This window comes from Pelodiscus sinensis, chromosome 9, assembly GCF_049634645.1.
Source record: "Pelodiscus sinensis isolate JC-2024 chromosome 9, ASM4963464v1, whole genome shotgun sequence".
NCBI classification, from domain to species: domain Eukaryota; kingdom Metazoa; phylum Chordata; order Testudines; family Trionychidae; genus Pelodiscus; species Pelodiscus sinensis.
This window is the reverse complement of record NC_134719.1, coordinates 43562874-43582391: the sequence shown is the minus strand read 5'-3', so window position 1 is coordinate 43582391 and position 19518 is coordinate 43562874. Positions and strand designations below refer to the sequence as shown.

Sequence of the window (19518 nt, the reverse complement as noted above, 5' to 3'; positions counted from 1 at the left end):
TTTTAAAAGCGGGACAGCTGGTCACCCTATGTTTAAGATAATTTAAAAAACAATTATCCCTGTTGCACACCTCTGAGAAATGTGCATCTTTGCCTCTTAGAAGTTTTCTGGCCCCTGTCACTTTCTCTGTACATGAAAGGGAACTTATACTGTCTCAAAACAAATCCATGAGGATTTGTCACCAGCCTGTGACTGCTCTTCTATATTTGAAAAAGCAGGAAAATGTAATGGACCAAACTTCAAAGTCAGTCAGATAATGTTTTGCCCTGCCTGGTTTAATGTGAGAGAAAAGTAACTACAGATGATATATCTCAGGCCAGGTCTACATTGGCAAAGAAAATTGATGTAAGATACATAATACCAGCTACGACAGTAGCTTGAGTTGATGATCTTATATAGATTTTTCTGGGGCAGCCACATACTGGGAGGTCGATGGGAGAAACTCTTCCATCAACTTCTCTTATGCCTCATGGATATGACTGGGAGGAATACTGCAATTGATGTGGGCATCTTCAGCATTTGATTTAGTGGGTCTTTACCAAACTACATTGAACCACAGAAGATCAATCGCTAGAGCATCAATCCTCTAATAAGTATAGACAAGACCCAAGTCATATGAATGATACAAAAATAGAATTACTAGAGATGATTAACCATTTGACCTATCTAGTCCAGGGTTCTGTCTCCAATACTGGCCAGAAGTTTCAGTAGAAAGTGTGAAAATTGACAAATTAATGGTTATGCAATAACATGCTCATAAGGAAAGTTTTTTCCTTCTATTCCCAGATTGTTAGTGTCTGGATGATATATTTAAGCAGGAAGGATCTTATAGAATTTTATCCTAAATAGTGTATCTGCATTTTATATAGATTTGTACTGAAATATAAAAATCATGAAGTTAGTTAAAATTGCTAAGTGAAATTGGAGATAAGATATACCATTGAACACACATCTGTGTAAAACAGCACAAAAAAGCCTCAACAACTCCCTCGCACAGTTATTCAAGTCACAGAAATAACTTTAATTGCTGTGTCATTAAAACTTTAATAACTAAGTAGCTGACAGAGTCCCTGTTCATAATGACAAAGAGTCAGCCTTAGAATTTTAAAATGCCATTTTAATGAAAACAGCCCTGTTCAGGCATGTGCACAGTGTGTGGGTGGGAAGATGTATGTGTTTACACACACAGAACAGCTGCAGTAAAAGAATATTATTAAGGTTGCAAACCAAGCACTCCAAAGTAAGAAAATGACAGAATTAAGATGCCTTCCCACTTTTTACCAGCCAAAAAGGCAAACGACAGAGAGGTGCAAACAGAGAGGGGTGTTTTTTTTTGGGGGGGGAGAGGCAGTGTGGGAGCTGAGCCTCAGGGGAAGAGGCTGTACAGGGTCAGGGCCTTGAGGGCAGGGAGCTTCCACTGCTCCTGGCTCTGTTCCACTCTTAGAACAAGCCTTCTCCCAGCTAATCCCAAGAAAGCTGTTCTGTGGGGATGCTGGCAGGAAGTCCCATAAAGCTATGCTGGCTTCATGCCAGACAGGGATTTCCCTGTACTTGAGGAATCCTCGACAGCTTTTGGGGGCTTTTTTAAGGTGTTTGCATCCCTCTAGCTGCACAAACATACTCCGGGTTACAAACTATTGCATTCATCATTTAAATCAGCTTCTGTACCAAGTGACTGGAGAGTAGCTAACATAATGCCGTTTTTTAATAAGGGCTCCAGAGCACTGTTCCCTCTAATTTGATGTTTTGTGCTCCAATAGGGTGGCCATGTGTGACACATTTTACAAATAAAATTCATCTGATGTGAGTGGGCCAAGGGGTTTTGAGTGTTGGAGGGGCAGGCCTGGGGTAGAGGTTGAGATTCAAGGGTGTGAGGGCTCTGGTTGGTGGTGTGGGCTCTGGGCTGGGGTCAAGGATGAGGATCTCGTAGCTGCAGCCAAAGGTTGAGGGGTGAGGGCTCTGGCAAAGGCCGGGAATGAGGAATTTGGGTGAAGAAGGGTGCTCCAGAATTACTGCAAGGAGAGAGGCCTCCCCCCAGCTCTCTCTCCTCACAGCAGCACCTGGGTTTGGAGTGGGGAAAAGGCACCTCTCCCTTTGCTGATGGTTCCAGGTTGGGGGGAGGGTGGCGGTGTGGCAGGATATGTGCCCTTCCTTTGCTCTGGCAGGTTCGAGCCATGGCTGGATTTGGGTTGGAACTGGGCTGCTCCAGCCGCAGTTGTGTTCAGACCAGGGAAGAGGTGCTCCAGCTGCAGCAGGTTTGGGCTGGCACTGGCTTCAGGCCATCCATCCCCAGGCAACATCAGGGATGATGGGTGGCCCTGGCCCATCTGTGGCAGGTCCCTCGGTAGGTTACTTGATTGCCTGTGTGGCACTAAATAGGTGCTTCCCAGCTTATAGGGAACTTAGCTCCAGAAGTGATCCCAGCAATTATAGGCTGGTAAGCCTGACTTCAATACTGAACAAGCCAGTTGAAACTATAGTAAAGGACAGAACTGTCAGACACATAAGTGAACATAATTTGTTGGGAAAGAGTCAACATGATTTTTGTAAAGAGAAATCATGCCTCACAAATCTATTAGAATTTTTTGAGGAGGTCAACAAGCATGTGGACATGGGGGATCCAGTGGCTATAGTGTATTTAGATATTCAGAAAGCCTTTGACAAGATCCCCCACCAAAGGCTCTGAAGCACATTAAGCTGTCATGGGATAAGAAAGAAGGTCTTCTCATGGACTGGTAACTAGTTGAAAGATAGAAAATGAAGGGTTGTTCAGTTTTCACAATGAAGAGGGGTAAACAGTGGTGTGTCTCAAGGGTACTTACTGGGACCATCCCTATTTAACATATTCATAACTTATCAGGAAAAAGGGGAAATGGTGTAGTGGCACAATTTGCAGATGATACCAAATTTCTCAAGATAGCTAAGCCCCAAGCAGATTGCCAGGACCTACACAATGATCTCTCAAAATTGTATGACTGGGCAACAAAATGGCAGATGAAAGTCAAGTTAATAAATACAAAGTAATGCACATTGGAAAACATAATCTCAACTATACATAAAAGATGATATTGGCGTCATCATGGATAGTTCTCTGAAAATATCCACTCAATGTGCAACAGCAGTAAAAAAAAACAAATAAAACTCTAACACAATGTTAGGAATCATTAAGAAAGTGATAGATAACAGGTCAGAAAATATCATAAATCCATGGTATGCTGACACCTTGAAAACTTCATGCTGATGTGGTGGCTCCATCTCCAAAAAAGATATATTGGAATTGGAAACGTTTCAGAAAAGAGCGACAAAAATTAGTAGGGGTATGGAACAGCTTCCCTGTGAGGAAAGAGTAGTAAGACTGGGACTTGGAAATGAGACAACTAAGGGAGGATATGATAGAGGTCTATACAATCATAACTGTTGTGGAGAAAGTAAATATGGAAAGTAAATATTTACTCCACATGACACGAGAGCTAGGGGTCACCAAATTAAATTAATAGGCAGCAAGTTTAAAACAAACAGGAGGAGGTATTTCTTCACACAACACACAGCCAACCTATGGAACTCCTTATCAGAGGATGATGTGAAGGCCAAGACTCTAATGGGGTTCAAAGAAGTTAATGGAGGATAGGTCCATCAATGGCTATTAGCCAGGATGGCAGGAATGGTGTCATAGAATCATAGAGCTGGAAGAGACCTCAGGAGGTCATCAAGTCCAGCCCCCTGCCCAAGGCAAGACCAATCCCAACTAAATCAACCCAGCCAGGACTTTGTCAAGCTGAGACTTGTTTGCCAGAAGCTGGGAATGGGCAACGGGATGGATCTCTTGATGATACCTGTTCTGTTCTCTGAAGCACCTGGCACTGACCACTGTCAGAAGATAGAATACTGAGCTGGATGCGTCTTTGGTCTGATTAGCAGGGCTTAGGGTTTGGCTTTTTCCTCTTGGAATTCACTGAGCAACATCACCCATGTCTACTCTGCAGCCACTACGGAAACAAAGACGCAGTGCTGCAGCTATGCCTCCGTAGTGCTGCAATATAGATACTTAGGATACATGGAAAGAGTTTTTCTGTCCTTGTCCTTATCCACCTTTCTGAGAAGCGGTAGCTAAGCTAATAGGATAATCTTTCCATTGACCTACCTGCATCTCCAGTAGGGCTTAGGTGGACAACTATAGTCAATAGTACATGACATTTTTCAGAGTCCTGGAAGATGTAGCAAGGTCATCCTAAATTTTAGCTGCTAACCTGGCCTTCAACTTGGTCACTTTTAGGGCCAGATTTTCAAGAAAGCTCACCATTCCCAATTGGGGTCACATTTTCAAGAGTTCTTCTCTTAGTCAGACACCAAAGATCAGCACTTATTAAGACTCCAACTTGCAGGATACAGAGCTCTTCTGAAAATTTGACCTTTATTGGGTGTTTTTTATGATTGTGTGTAAAGAGCATAATTAATTTGGGCTTATTTTTCATTGCATTATGTTTTAAAAGCTCCGTTGTAGAACTAATTTAATTAAAGTGTGAGAAGAAGAGGGTTAGGGCCCTGCCAGAAATGGTATACTAGGGCAGCACCTAGAAAAGGTCACAGTTTCACAAGTAATTTATTAGGTTTATTAATTTATTAATTTATTTGCCTGGAAAAGGGCAAATATTGTGCCCATCTATAAAAAGGGGAATAAGAACAACCCAGGAAACTACAGACAGTTTAACGTCTGTCCCAGGGAAGATAATGGAGCAGGTAATTAAGGAAATCATATGCAAACACTTGGAAGGTAATAAAGTGATAGGGAATAGCCAGCATGGGTTTGTGAAGAACAAGTCATGCCAAACTAATCTGATAGCTTTCTTTGATAAGATAACGAGCCTTGTGGATAAGGGAGAAGCGGTGGATGTCATATACCTAGACTTTAGTAAGGCATTTGATATGGTCTCGCATGATATTCTTATTGATAAACTAGGCAAATATAACTTAGATAGGGCCACGATAAGGTGGGTGCATAATTGGCTGGATAACCGTAGTCAGAGAGTTGTTGTTAACGGTTCTAAATCCTGCTGGAAAGGGATAAAAAGTGGAGTTCCTCAAGGGTCTGTTTTGGGACCCGTACTGTTCAATATCTTCATCAATGATGTAGATATTGGGATAGAGAGTACGCTTATTAAGTTTGCAGATGATACCAAACTGGGTGGGGTTGCAACTTCTTTGGAGGATAGGGACATAATTCAAAATGACCTTAGCAAGTTAGAGAAATGGTCAGAGGTAAACAGGATGAGGTTTAATAAAGAGAAATGCAAAGTGCTCCACTTAGGAAGGAACAATCAGTTCCATACATACAAGATGGGAAGCGACTGTCTAGGAAGGAGCATGGCGGAAAGGGATCTAGGGGTCATAGTTGACCACAAGTTGAATATGAGTCAACAGTGTGATGCTGTTGCAAAAAAAGCAAATATGATTCTAGGTTGTATCAACAGATGTGTTGTAAGCAAAACTCGTGAAGTCATTCTGCCGCTCTACTCTGCACTAGTTAGGCCTCAGCTGGAGTACTGTGTCCAGTTCTGGGTGCCACATTTCAAGAAAGATGTGTAGAAATTGGAAAGGGTACAGAGAAGAGCGACAAGAATGATTAAAGGTTTAGAGAACATGACCTATGAAGCCAGGCTTCATGAACTGGGCTTGTTTAGTTTGGAAAAAAGAAGATTAAGGGGGGACATGATAGCGGTTTTCAAATATCTAAAAGTGTGTCACAAGGAGGAAGGAGAAAATTTGTTCCTCTTGGTTTCTGAGGACAGGACAAGGAGTAATGGGCTTAAAGTGCAGCAGGGGAGGTTTAGATTGGACATTAGGAAAAAATTCCTAACTGTCAGGGTGGTCAAATATTGGAATAAATTGCCAAGGGAGGTGGTGGAATCTCCCTCTCTGGAGATATTTAAGAACAGGTTAGATAGACATCTGTCAGGGATGGTGTAGACGGAGCGTGGTCCTGCCTTGAGGGCGGGGGGCTGGACTCGATGACCTCTTGAGGTCCCTTCTAGTCCTATTATTCTATGATTCTATGATTCTAGGTTTGTTGTGTATTTTATGCAATTATATCTCTTGGAATTTACAAGGGTTCTTGAATACTAGTGAGCACAAGGAAAGAAAAAAAAACAGATCATCGAAGGTAAGAGGTATTTTCTATTGGAAATTTGCATTGGGTTTATTCACAGTATCGTCAGCACGTTTGGAGGTCTCTGTTACAGGAAGTAGGAGAGTCCACTTTTACTTTGGCACTGCCTTCACATCTGCCCTGCCAGCAACAGCTCAGAAGTAAGAGTGGCCATTCCATACCATGCCACACTTCCTTAGGAGCTGCTGCCTTCAGAGCTTTTGGTTGAAAAGAGGTAGCTCCTGACCAAGGGCCCAGTCCTGCAGGCAGCAGCAAAGAAATAAAGGTAGCAATACCATGCCATGCCGTGCTGCTGGCAGCAGCTGTGCCTTCAGAGCTGGACTCCTGGACAGCATCCACCACACCCCAGCTCTGAAAGCAGAGTTGCTGCCAACGGCAGCAGCACAGAAACAAGGGTAATAGTATTGGACACCCCCCAACAATAACCTTGTGATATCCCCCCAACTTCCTTGATGGGTCAGGACTCCTAAAATTGCAACACAATGTAATTTCACACTTCATTATTTCAGATATTTAAATTAACTCTGAAAACTGTCTGCCATCAGACAGTTTTTTAAAGTTGCAGAACAATAATTTGACTGGATAGTTTCACCAATACATTTACAGAACTATGATGTTCCATGCATTTTACAAACAGGAACAGTATAAACTGTTTCAGAAAAATTTCAGCAGCAGGAAAACAGGCCAACTTTGTCTCATAAAATTGTTTTTGCTGACATTTTCATCACACGTTTGCAACCTGATAATGGGTAGGCAAGTAGCAAGTTGTGACTGCTGTTCCCAATTGAGTCATCCTATCTTTGTTATTTGTATTGTAGTAGTATATAGGAGACCCAGTCATGGGCCAGGACTCCTTTATGCACTGTATACACATGTAACAAAGATAGTCCCAACTTCAAAGAACTTACAGTGGAACTGTTCTTTTTCGTCCTGTCTTTCACATTCAGTACCATCCTGCTTGTTTGCCTCATCCACTTCTTATGCCTTGCCTTTTAGATTGTAAGCTGTTTGGGACAGAGGCCTCATGTAACATAGGACAGCGCTAGCACAGTGGTGCCCCAACTCAACTGACCTCTAAATGCACCTGCAAAATAAACTGTAACAGTAACAACACTACAAATTATTAGCTCAGCTCCAAGTGTTATCTTGATAAACGAAAGCACAACCATATTACTGTGTGGTCCAAAACACAACAGACTAGGAGGTAAGTGCTGTTATCAGGACTGCTGATGGGGCTGAGGGGAACAAAGGGGCCCATTGGCCCAGGGCCTGGCAATTTAAAAGGGCCTGGGAGTCCGGGCTACAGATACCATGGCAGTAGTGGTACCTGGAGCCCTGGACCTTTTAAACCATCACCAGAATTCTGTGTGGTGCTAAGGGCTGGCTGGGAGGGCATGGCATGGTCTGAAAGGCTGGCTGCCCATAGTTCTTCCCCTTCCTGGGGGCCCAGAGCCAAGCCCTCCACATTATCTAGGGTCTAGAGAAGTCTGTCACCAGCCGTGACTGTCATATCATAAGAATGTTTTCCTATTCTCATATATATGTTCCACTATATATTTGAGAGAGTGTCTGTCTGTACATCTGGGAGTCTGTCTGTTCAAGACTTCCTCCTAAATGGTAAGAGTTAGGACCACCAAATTTGTTTGCAGCTCCCTCTTACCATAACTTAAAGCAAGGACTTGCTTTGGTTGTGCTAGGACAATGGGCTGTGCATGGAATGCAATTGTTTCTCATCAGACAGGAAGAGGTGTGTGTGTGAGAGTGAGAGACACAGGAGGGACAATTGTACTCCAGAATGACCACAGGGAACAGCAAGTGTGGTGGACAGTTATACCCCAGAATGGCAGGGGAGCAGCAAGCAAGCATGCCCCCTCTGTCCTGACAGCATCAGAAAGCTTTGGAGCAGCCACCAGACTGGCCTTGGGGAGCAGGTGGAGCCCATCCCACAGCTCCCAACTCCCTGCCCTGGCTCCTGCACCGCCACCCCTGCCCCAAGCCCTTTCTCAGCTCAACCCTTATCCTTACACCCCCACCCTCCCAGCCCCTTGACCTGAATCCCTCCTTACTCCCCAACCCTGATTCCTACTTCCCCAAGCCCCTTGCCTGACTTCTGCACATCTCAGTCCCCTGTCCTGAAGGACTCAAGCAACGCCAGAGAAATCTTCCAAATATATATTTTTCTCTCTTCCCCACCATTACCTCAGGCACTCACTGAGACAGCTCACTTCTGCGAAGAAGAGATGCTGGGTGGAGACTTTGCTCAGGGCTCTGACCTAGAATCCTCAGGGCATCTCTTGTGGGATACCTACCAAATGTTTGTTTTAATTTATTAGGGCACAAAAGCATAGTGTTCAGAAAAGTAGCTGTGCCCATTCTACTCACCTGCTTATTACCATTTAAACTGAAAATACAGTGTTCCATTAAGCCTGGCTGTTCCAAAGCTCCTCCAAGCAGCAGCTCTCTCGTGTGTATCCGGCTCTGTGGACGCCATGGTTACTCCCATTGTGCTTTCATACTAGCTTAACATCACACAGAGAGAATGAGAGTGCAGAACATTAAATATGTATTCGAATCAGAAAGCTTGGATTTTCCTGTTAAGGGAGCAGGGAATCAGGGGGTGGATTTTTGTTTACTGATATTTTCTATACAGTGGGTGCTGACACGGAAAGAGGCAAATATCCGTTCACTTTTCATCAGAATTCTAGCATGAGCCTTGAAAATGCCAGCGTTAACTGTCATTATAAAATGTACATTACAGTAAGAGATTCATGGGAGTTTTCACTTTGATGTACTGATCAAAATGGATACCGTTTCTTTGTAACCATTAACCATTAAACTGCTGCCTATGTTTATGGGCAACGGTAGAATACACAAGTTTGTCCCTATCTAATGGACCTACCCAGAGAGAAGTCTGTAAAGTTATTATGCAAAAATAGGCTAATTACACTGAACTTTCCCAGTCTTTCCTCTGAGAATCGGATTGAGCTGCTGAATATATAACCCTCTTTCTCACACTCATTTCTCTGCAGGGATCTCAACTTCAGACATCTCAGCTTCCAACAACAGAAACCAGGGGTTAGTCTAGCGCCACCACATAGAAGCAATTTTGCATGAGCAATGTGTAGATATTTTCTTCTCATTCTGCATCAGATGGCAGTCCATTAGGAAGAGGATCAGAGCAATCCCATGTAGCTAAGGAAAGTAAACCTACAAGAAGACTGGACAGTTGGACTCTGCATATTGACCAGTGTGAAATGGAGGTTAATATCCTGACAAAATGCTGTGCTCTTTCAGACCCACTCATCTCACGTACTGCAAAATTACCAGAATGAGCAATTGAAATGGCAGTAGGTGGCCAGCTAAGGAGCAGGAAAAGCTGACGTGCAGCTCCAGCAGAAAATGAATAAACCATTCAGGCTGGCACCATTTCATCCCATGGTTTGCTTTGCCCACATTTAAGATTGTCAGCTACCGATATTTCAGCATTTGCAATTTGAACCAATGCTCCTGGTGATGCAATTGCAAGACGAGGTATGAATATTATTGCTTTCATGTTTAAAACCTCATTAGAAAATGAATGAATGTTCCAGCTGTGAATGTTCACACTCAGGGCGTGTCTACACAGCAGAGGTTTTTTTGGAAAATAGTAGTTTTTCTGAAAAACTTCACTTACGTTCATGCTGCAATCGTGTTCTTTTGAAAAAAAAATCGAAAGAACTGAGGAGTTTTCCCAGCACTGCTAAACCTCTTTTTATGAGGAAGAAGCCTATTTAAAAAAGAGCTCTTTCAGAAGAAGGCATATATGGATGGGGAAGAGGGAGTTCTTTCTCAATAAGAGGAAAGAGGGAAAAGTACAGGTGCCCTGGTGGCCATTCCACCCATAGTAATCACAGCTTACATGTGAGACAATATCCATTCAGTGTGGATGCTATCTGTCAAAAAAGCAGATCACTTTTTCCATGCGCTTTTCTGTGTAGACACTCTGTTTTGGAAGAAGTTTTTTTGGAAGATCTCTTCCAAAAAAGCTGCTTCCAAAAGAAGCCTGCAGTCTAGACATAGCCTCAGACTCCAAAGTTTTAGGCAAGTCTATCAGCTCAAAGGGGAGGTGTGCAACAGATCAGATGCTATAACAAAAGGTACTAACCCCAGTCAAGGAACACAGGGCTGAAATCACTGATCCACTAGAGCCCTTTTACATTAACTCCACCAACACAAAGGAATTCTATCGGCACAGATAGAGCTGGTATAGTCTGGAGATCCTGCAGAACCCTGTGTCTCAGGGGACACAGAAGACAGATACATGAGGGAAAAGATGTATTTGGGAATACCTCTGTCCTTGATATATCCAGCTTTGGAATGGATTATATAAGCCATTGCTGCTGGAGTTTATGTTTATGCTGTAATGTGCATCAGGGCCAAAGCAGTTTCAGTATGTCCCAGGCTAGGCCTACTACATGGTCACCTTCATACCTTCATCTCAATCCTTAGTCCGAGTTTCACTCAGGTTTATGGATGAAGTTGTCCTGTAGAGTCTTTATGAGGACAAGGATAAATGTGAGTTTTGAGCCCTTTATCACTAAGAAGGTCCAAAATAGTAGTGGATTTCATTACATTCACTAGAATTATGTCTCCGTCACTTAGACAACTGAGATAGCTAGGAACAGCAACAGACTCACTAGAGGCAAAAGCAAAGAATTAATTGACTTCTTAATTATTAGTGTAGCCAAAGACAGTTTTATTGGGCTTTATATTTAAAAACTGGGCTATATGCAAAGAAGAGTGTGCCAGATCTGAGTCTCTTCTGTATATTTTAATATATTTTGGACATTTTTATATGAGAAAAGCAGATTTTAAAATGAATCCTTTCATTATGTAGACTCTTTTATTATCTGTTGTCTTGGCCAGTGCATAAACTTGCCAAGAGCATTTGGAGTCAATTAAGAAAATAAATGGTGATCCCATTGGCAGAGTACAGAATGCAAAGGTCTCATGAAGAGATGACAAGTTTCAGCACTGAATAAGATAGAATAAAAAGAATATCTCAGAGAAAATAAAACTTATATATATAGTAGCCCAATGTCTGTGACTCTGTAACGCTGTGGTGTTACGTGTTGCCTCTGGGGAGCGCTGTTGCCTCCCAGCTGACTTCTGCGCTGGTCAGCCGGGCCGCTGTGGGGGAGCAAGTGGAGCAAGCGGCCGTTTGGGCTCCCCCGCGGTGGCCTGGCTGAGCCGCGCAGAACTCAGCCAAGCGCCATGGCAGGAGGGGAAGGAGGGCAGGGTGGTGATGTACACAGCCAGGCCCTGCCCCCTGGCCAAGAACAGACCCTGGCTGGGGGGAGGCCAAGGGAATGAGTGGGAGGGGGAGGACAACTGGGAGGCTGCAGGATCAGTGCTGGGGTGAAGAGGGGCAGTTGGCAGCCGCTCAGCCTGGTGGGAGCAAGTGGCACAAACAGCTGTTTGGACTCCGTGCTCCCCATGAAGGAGGGGGAGGGTGAGGAGAAGAAGAAGAGAGTGAGAGGCAGGAGGGGGAGAAGAGAAAGAGAGATGGAGACAGAGGCAGGAGATGGAGGAGAGCTGAGAGAGATGGAGCAAGAGACCGGAGGCTCAGGAAAGAAGACGGAGATAGAAAGGGAATAGGAAGTGGAGGAGAGACCTGAAAATCCCGTTTTATGATGGGCTAATTGGCTAGTGTTTAAGATATGTGGACCTGGCATTAGAGACTTTCAGGCTAATCATAACATTTGAGGAGATTGCTCTCAGCAGATGGATGTATCCCCCTGAGGGTGAGAATTTTTACACTGTTAGATTAATTCAGTGGATGCTGACTGAGTGCAGGCATGACCCTGTGCCTTGTTCGGCCCTGCTGTGTGGTTCCGTGACCGCAGACACCTTAGTAGTGACTTGTCATGGCAAGGTGTCCCACCACAGAGGCTGGGATAAGGCAGTCCTCTCCAGGAACCTTGTGAGAAGGACCAAGGGGTTCCTGTGTGAGAGCGTCATACGGCTGAGTGTTCCGGACTGACACTCCATGTGCACCCACATGCACAGGCTGTTGTGTGACCCCCCAGACTGAGTAGGCCAAGCGAGGAGCATGCAGCCCCTTGCAGCCTGTCGCCTGCCCCCACGTGTAGATAGGGAAAGTTATAGAACTCATCTGAAGTACCCTTCCTGGGTTCCTCTGAAGCCTGGGGGACATCCTGGGAAGGGGTGGAAGGACCAGCTCCAGAGTCAGGAGCAGCTCCTGGTTGGCCTCCTTCTCCTCTTCATCATCCTCCACCATCCCACCCTCCTGCAGACTGATACCAGGCATGTCTTGGCTGGACTCAATGATGATGGTGGGAGATGTGACCAGTCCCCCTTCCAGGATGGCATCCAGCTGGTCATAGTACTGGCAGCTGTGTGGTGTCTCTACAGAGCATCTGCTCTGTTCCCTGACTTTGTGGTAGGCCTGCTGGAGCTCTTTGCCTGCCTTGGATGCCCTGGGATTTCTGGGAACCACCAAAATTTCTCCAAACCTGTTGCCCCTGGCAGTGTGAACATTCTGTGTCTACTAAAGACTCAGGCTGGCCACTAAAACTCAGGCCGAGAGCTGGGGGGGAGAGGAGAGAGGGTCCACGCTCAGGTGACTTGCCTGAGCTTCTGCCAGTGCAACAACATCCATGCTGCTATTTTTGGTGTGCCAGCTCAAGCCCCTATAGTGCAGGTCTGTTTATCCAGACCACTGTGTCACTGTAGTGCTTATGCCAGTGAGGGGTTGGGGGAGGGAGGAGGATTCTCCCTCAAAAGATGCACCTATGCTGACGCAAGTTCCCAGGGCAGACTAGTCTGGGACTGCCTGTGGGGACTGAGAGAGTGCTTCCCTCACTCTTACACAAAGAAGCGAGTTGGGGGAGTATTTTCCCTTTGTATCTGGCACAGGAGGTGAGTGAGGTGCTGGCCGTCATTCAGAGGAGGTGGAGGCAGCAGTGAGACACTAACCTTTGCCAATCCAATCCAAACCAAAGCCATCTTAGGCTGCCCTTCTTCTGTTGGCCTGTGGTAGTTCAGCCAGGCAGTGCTTCAGCTTTTCCCAGCTACTGCTATGTTTTAATAAACACAGATGAGGGGAAATAGGAGTCACTATGTTAAAATACTTCCCTGCTCAATGCCTCAAGGAAAGACCTGTCACACTGATACAAATGCTTGACATACAGATCATATTCAGTGTTTGATCATCTGTCATTTTTCTTGCAAGATAGTATGCTATCGTTTGCCACTGTTTAAAATAGCCCCAGAGGAAGTCAGGAATTAATCTTAACTTCAAACACATTGAGCCTTCTATTTCCTGTCCTGCTGCAGAATGCTATCTGGTTTCCTACACCTCAGACTTTCTAAGTTTAGTTCCTTGAAGCCATCTGTTTAGAAGGATGGGAAGTGAAAGAAAACAATGTTCTTCATGGATAAAGCATTTCACTGTCCATAATTGTCCTGCTTATTTTCCTCGCTCTTCAAATACCGTTATTATTTTGTGTAATTTTTATACACAAATTTTCATTAGATTTTTTTCAGTACAAAAACAGTTTGAACTCTTTTTCTTTGTCCTATAGTTTATATTTAAATGTCTCATGTGAGGTGTTTTAGGAAAAAGCACTATTATTTAATGACCTAGACATAATCATTTAGCCATAGCCAGTCTTACTCACTGAAGCCATTGCTAATTTCAAGATTGAACAGTTATGCATTAACATCATAGCAAATCTACTATTATTGCTCAAGACCTTCATCTTAGAAAGCAGTCAAATTGGCAGGATGCCAAGAGACGTGAATTTGAATTGCTTCACAGCAGAAATATTGTTAAATACTGTCAAAGGTAGAGATGCATGAAATGTCACCTACTTAGTGCAAACAATTCATTTTGCCTATACATCAACACATTTCTCAGTCCATAAACTTCAGACAAAAAGTATTTTTCCAGAGTAGGAAGCATCTCTTGTATGTTTGTTTGTTTGTTCTCGCAAAGGGTCTTTTTTGCTCTGCTCTGCCTCTGCAGGCAATAGAATTTCAATGCCATACTGCCCAAACTGAAAATTTTCTTGGGCCCTTATTTTTCCTGAATGGGCATTTAGCTGCCTCCTCCATTTCACTACAGTTTCTCACAGTTATTCTTGGTAAAATAGTGCAGATCATCCAGCCATTTCCCTTCTTGGATTGCTCCTTTTACCTCACATCATACTTTGGACTTCTTTTGGGCATTTGGGTGTCTTAACAGATTTTTGGCTTTTCCTTTTGCTCTTCTAATTGTCTCTTGCTATGATTGTGCAATGATCCATTTCTTCAGAAAGACACTTTATGGAGCATGATCCTGATTTTATTTTATTCTCTCAACTCTTTCCATAACATGTTGGTTAAGTTCTTTCTCTCTGTGACTTTTAACATATATCTGACCTTCCAACCCTTGAAAACAACTCCAGGGACAATTTCCTTTTAATGAAAACGTTTTACAGCATAATTAGATGCAGACAAGCTATATACTGTCTTTTGACAGACACAGTAACTCAGCATAAGCATGGATTTCTGTATATCTCTGCATGATGAATAATCCTTTTCTAATCCAAAATTAAATAATTTCTTATGTGAATGCCAGTTAAAGTTATTACTAATGGTCTAAAAGGCTAAATGACTAATGATGGGACTTTGGGTGTTTCAGTTAGACCAAGTTTGTATTGCAAAGTGCTATTTCCTTTTTATCCTTCCTCAAAGTAGATGTAATGCTTTTTGGGTTGCTCTGGTGTTTGTATAATATTGCATCCTTTCAGGATCCTGTCACGAATGGCAAACAAGCGTTATATCGATTTGCTGCACTTTAAATCCAGTTTTGAATTGTACGCTCAGAACTCGGATCTATTCATGTTGGGATGAATACCACCCTTGTAAAAAGATTTTAAATAAGGTAGAATTCAGTGGAGGCTAGTGACATATTAAAGTGAGCTGGTGTATGTTCAGAGTTTACTGATACTATTGTGTAAAGATCAAACCATATCACTGTCAAGCTTAAAACAGTGTTGGAAAAGCCTATCCTGATGGTCTACTTTTCCATACCCAGAAATCAACCAATATTTTCAGTCTGAATGACTGCTGCTTTACAACCAAACAAAAAAGCATCGTACATTCTCTGGGATAGAACTTAAAGTGTGTGTGTCTCCTTCGTGACGGCTACACTGAAGTGGACACAAAATGGATTATGCTCTGTAGAATTCTGAGCTATTAAGTTTTAAAAGTGCACTACACCGAAAACCCAAATCTAAATGAATCAGATCTGCCTAATTTTAATTTTACCCAACTAGGAGACTCAGTGACAGCTTCTACTTCTACTCATATTCAAACACTGATTACTAGACAAGCCTGTTTAATGTACACTTAAAAATTAAATGTGAATTAACTTTTAAAACAAGTACTGTACCATGGTATGTTGGAAATTTACAATTATATGTCACTTTTTCTCCCCTACCAAATAATGGGGCCCAGTTCTCATCTTATCTATACATATTTTACAATGGTACAACTCTACAGAGACATTCCTCTTAGATTAATTCAGTATCAGTGAGAGAAGAAAGGGGCTGCATGTTTCTGTTTTAAAAATAGTTTTACATGAAAGACCCTCTCCCCCCAAATCCTCCAAATGTCCAAGCTCAATTTCATGCCAGACAATTATTTCATATTGTGGCTATAGAGCATGGGTTCCCAAACTGGGGGGGGGGGGAGGGGAGGAGCGGAGAGAGCGAGGCGACCCAGCCTCCCCGCCCCCATCAAGTTTTTCTGCCCTGTTCAGTTCCTTTTTTCCTTTTTTTTTTTTTTTTTTGCTCAACAAGTTTTGCTGCTATTGGGGAGGGGAGGGAAGGGAGGGCGTGAGGGTTTTTCAAAAATCAAAAAAGGGGCCGTGATGCCAAAAAGTTTGGGAACCACTGCTATAGAGTTTATGACAAGATGAAGGAGGAAGAGGATGGACACAAAATCAGTTAAATATGCTCTTGAATAAGAAACATTGTCCTAACCTATAATTGGCTTCAGATTAATTCCATGAAGTACACAGGATTGATTAATGTTTCTTCTGTGTAACTGCTAAGTAAATATAAAGATGAAAATATCTAAGCAGCTCATTGTTCTACCAAGGTATTATAACAAATCTGTTATAATACCACTCAAGAGTCTGAGACTATCACAGTGCTGCACTTCACAGCCACTCAGAACTTCATGGGTGCAGTAGAGAAAGCCCTTTTGCTCCAATAGCATAAGTTCTGTCTTGCCACGTGAGCTAAAGGAAAATGTCCATTCTTATTAGCAGTATAATGCTTGTGATACAGCACTGTGTCATCCAGTACTTGGCAAACTATTTACAATTATAAATAAGAAAGATGATATAAACGTATTTATCTCTTTCTTCCTAAAACTAATGGGCCAGGTTCTGCTACCTTACTCAAGATGAATTGTACCTTACTCCTTAGGTAGTCTCCCTGATTTTAGTGAGACTATTTGTAAAGTAAGGCAATCATTAAGATAGGTCCAATTTATGCCATCCTTAACTAAGTAAACAGCTTCAAAAATATATAGCTTTAGGTCCAGCCACTATGGGCTTAGCATTTGTAGTATGCTCCCTCATGCATGTCATCTGATGAAGTGGGTCTTTGCCCATGAAAGCTTATGCTCCAATAAATCTGCTAGTCTATAAGGTGCCACAGGACTTCTCATTGTTAATACCATCATGGAGATTTTATCTCTAATTGCATTGCAATAATTGTCCACTTTTGGAAAGAAGGATCCAGATGAGAAACTTAAATCCGTCTCATCTGTCCATCATGATTTAAACAAATGATGCTGATGACATCAAAAAGTGTATTGCATTTGACAGGGGCATCTTTACTTGCTTGGAAGTAGGTAACTTGGACATTATGAAATATAAATTAAGTGACATTTCATAGCAGTTGCAGGGTCTTGGCTGATGATCATAATGACTGAAATGATTATAAATTAATATAAGGAGTGCAATTAAATTTTAATGTGCATAAATATATTGATTAGGTGAAGATTTAAAAAATGTTAACATCTATCAAATTCTAATATATTATTTAAACAGCTTTTTAAGTGGGAAATCAATTTTAAAAATACAAAATGTATTTTCTACGATAATTTTGGGTTTTGAAAGATGTGATAGGAGAAGGAAAGGAAAGCAGCAGGGGCTAGTGTGTAAATCATTATTCTATAAATCCAGATGCCCTTGCCCTGAGAGCCAGAATAGCAAAGGGAGTCAGCCATCTTATACTCTGGCTGCAAGTTACCTGGCAGTTAGACAAACTTGGATTGCAGGAGTTTTTAAGGAGAATATTGATATCACAGCTAGCACCTGAATCCCAAGGGAGAAGAGAATATAAATAATTGGCAAGGAAGCACCTAGAGAATGAAAGCAATGTAGAGAAAAGACAGAGAGTAGACTTTTTGAGGAAGCCAGATGAGTAGTGCAATAAAATGGCAGGTTTCTTCCAATTCATGTGTTAGTAACTGCTAGAGCCCTGCACAGAGCTCTTGAAGTTCAGTTGATTCATTGTGGCAGGCATAGTTTGTTGTATCCCTTTTGGGATACAAGAGATGAAGTGGCCATTCAGAAAGAGGGAACAGATGAGGCCCTGGCAGGAAAGCTTAGCTGTGTGTGTGCGTGTGAAAGCAAAGGTGGAATGCAAAGACCCTCTGACACATCTTTTGTGCTGCCAATAAAAAGCACAGAGACAGTTTCAGTCATTACATTTCTATGACAGCAGAGAGAGCTCTATCCCTCCAGTGCCATTAGGTGCTCAGTTTACCTAAGGCAGGTATGGAGGGGAGAAGGCCATGTTCTTTCACACAACCCTGTAGAGCTGTGCAGTTGCAGAGCAATGCAAGCTGTACTAGCCTAGTGGATAAGTGCAGCCTGTATGCTCAAGTCCACTGCAAAACCTGGGACAAGGCTATAACTCTGGAAGCCCAATTCCTCTTGCGTCCCAGATCATTTCGGAAGTGCACTCACCTAACGCAGGCCAATAGCCAAGCAGTTCTCTGTTTGGGTAAGTAGAGAGCAGCACAGTATATCTATGTTTACTAAGTTGACAAAACCTGGTATAGTTTTTAAGTAACAGACATTTTCTGAAATAAATGATTGGAAGATTTTACTTTTTAAAATCTCTGTTTTAAACTGTTCTTTCAGTAGGCTCCAGGGAATAATGCAGATCGACTAGTTTGTGGAGTCATCCATTCCAGTCCTTGTTCTGCCATTCACGGCAGCCTTACTCACCCCCCTACTTGCTTTTCTCTCAGTCACGCTCTCCCCTGCCACCTATTTGCATGGAGAAAAAGTCCATGTCATAGTTCATAAAGCCACTGTCCTCTAAATACTTCTTTAAAATCTTCCTCTGCTGTTATGCCTACTAATATGCTTCTGACTAGCGTTGGTTAAGTAACTGGTAAACTGTTACTTCTGCTTTTCTGGTAAACTTTATGTTCATTTTATCTTTGTGTCATCCACCCTAGCCTAGCCTCACCGAGTTTGTTTATTTCACCCATCTGGTAAGTCCTGTCTGGCATGCAGAGTGTGCGCTCCCTGGAACATCATCTCTTTATGACTTGTCTGTACAGTGCTTGGCATCATGGGGCACCACTCCTTGATTGGTGTTCTTAGGAGTTACTGCCAAAGAAATAATAAATAACAATCAGTGGTTAAAAGGCAATTTTGAAGCTATCACGAGTGGCACTGTCAGTAATGTTTCTGAACGCATATTTTTTTTTTAAGAAAATGAGCTTCTTAGAGGACAAGATAGTATTCTGAGCATTACACCAGAAACATCGCTGAATGATACGTTTCTTTAGTATCTTGAGCAACAAATGACTCAGTATCATCTGACACTTCATCAAAAATAGATGGACATATTTGTTTCACTAAAAAAGGAAATGGTGAAAATCACACAACAGATTCAAAGTAAGAACTCAAAACAACTCCCATTAAAGTTAAAGGAAAGATTCAAATCAACTTTAATGGGAGTAGGATGAAGTCCAGAATGATGGGAGAAAACAGCCATTTGTTGTAAAGTTCTCTAGAATAATGACAGTGATAGCAGAGAATTCAGGATTATTATTGCATATGTTGTCACAGTTCAGGGCAACTGTAGCTACATTTCCCCCTCGTATTTCACTAAGGAGATGCACTTAAAGGTTTCTGGCTCACATACATCACCTCTTTTATGCAGGGATCTCCTTACCAAAATTTTTCCAGCTTGTATAGTTCCTCACTTACACTGATGTTCCCAGCATGCCAAATTACTTAAAGCCAAGCACAGATTCTGGCCTTTTCTTAC

The 19518-nt window shown here is 42.6% G+C and overlaps 2 long non-coding RNA genes across 2 annotated transcripts in view; one reads left to right on the top strand and one right to left on the bottom strand.

The window, feature by feature from the left end:
* The window catches only part of LOC112545251 (uncharacterized), an 86258-nt gene that overhangs the window by 29039 nt on the left and 37701 nt on the right, over positions 1-19518 (bottom strand). Inside the window, exon 4 of the long non-coding RNA XR_012905974.1 lies at positions 8546-18851. This is a non-coding gene — a long non-coding RNA (uncharacterized LOC112545251). The remainder of the gene's footprint in view (positions 1-8545; positions 18852-19518) is intronic.
* LOC142830596 (uncharacterized) lies at positions 6987-9589 on the top strand. Its single transcript, XR_012905976.1, has 2 exons — positions 6987-7367; positions 9193-9589. It is a non-coding gene; the product is annotated as an uncharacterized LOC142830596 (long non-coding RNA).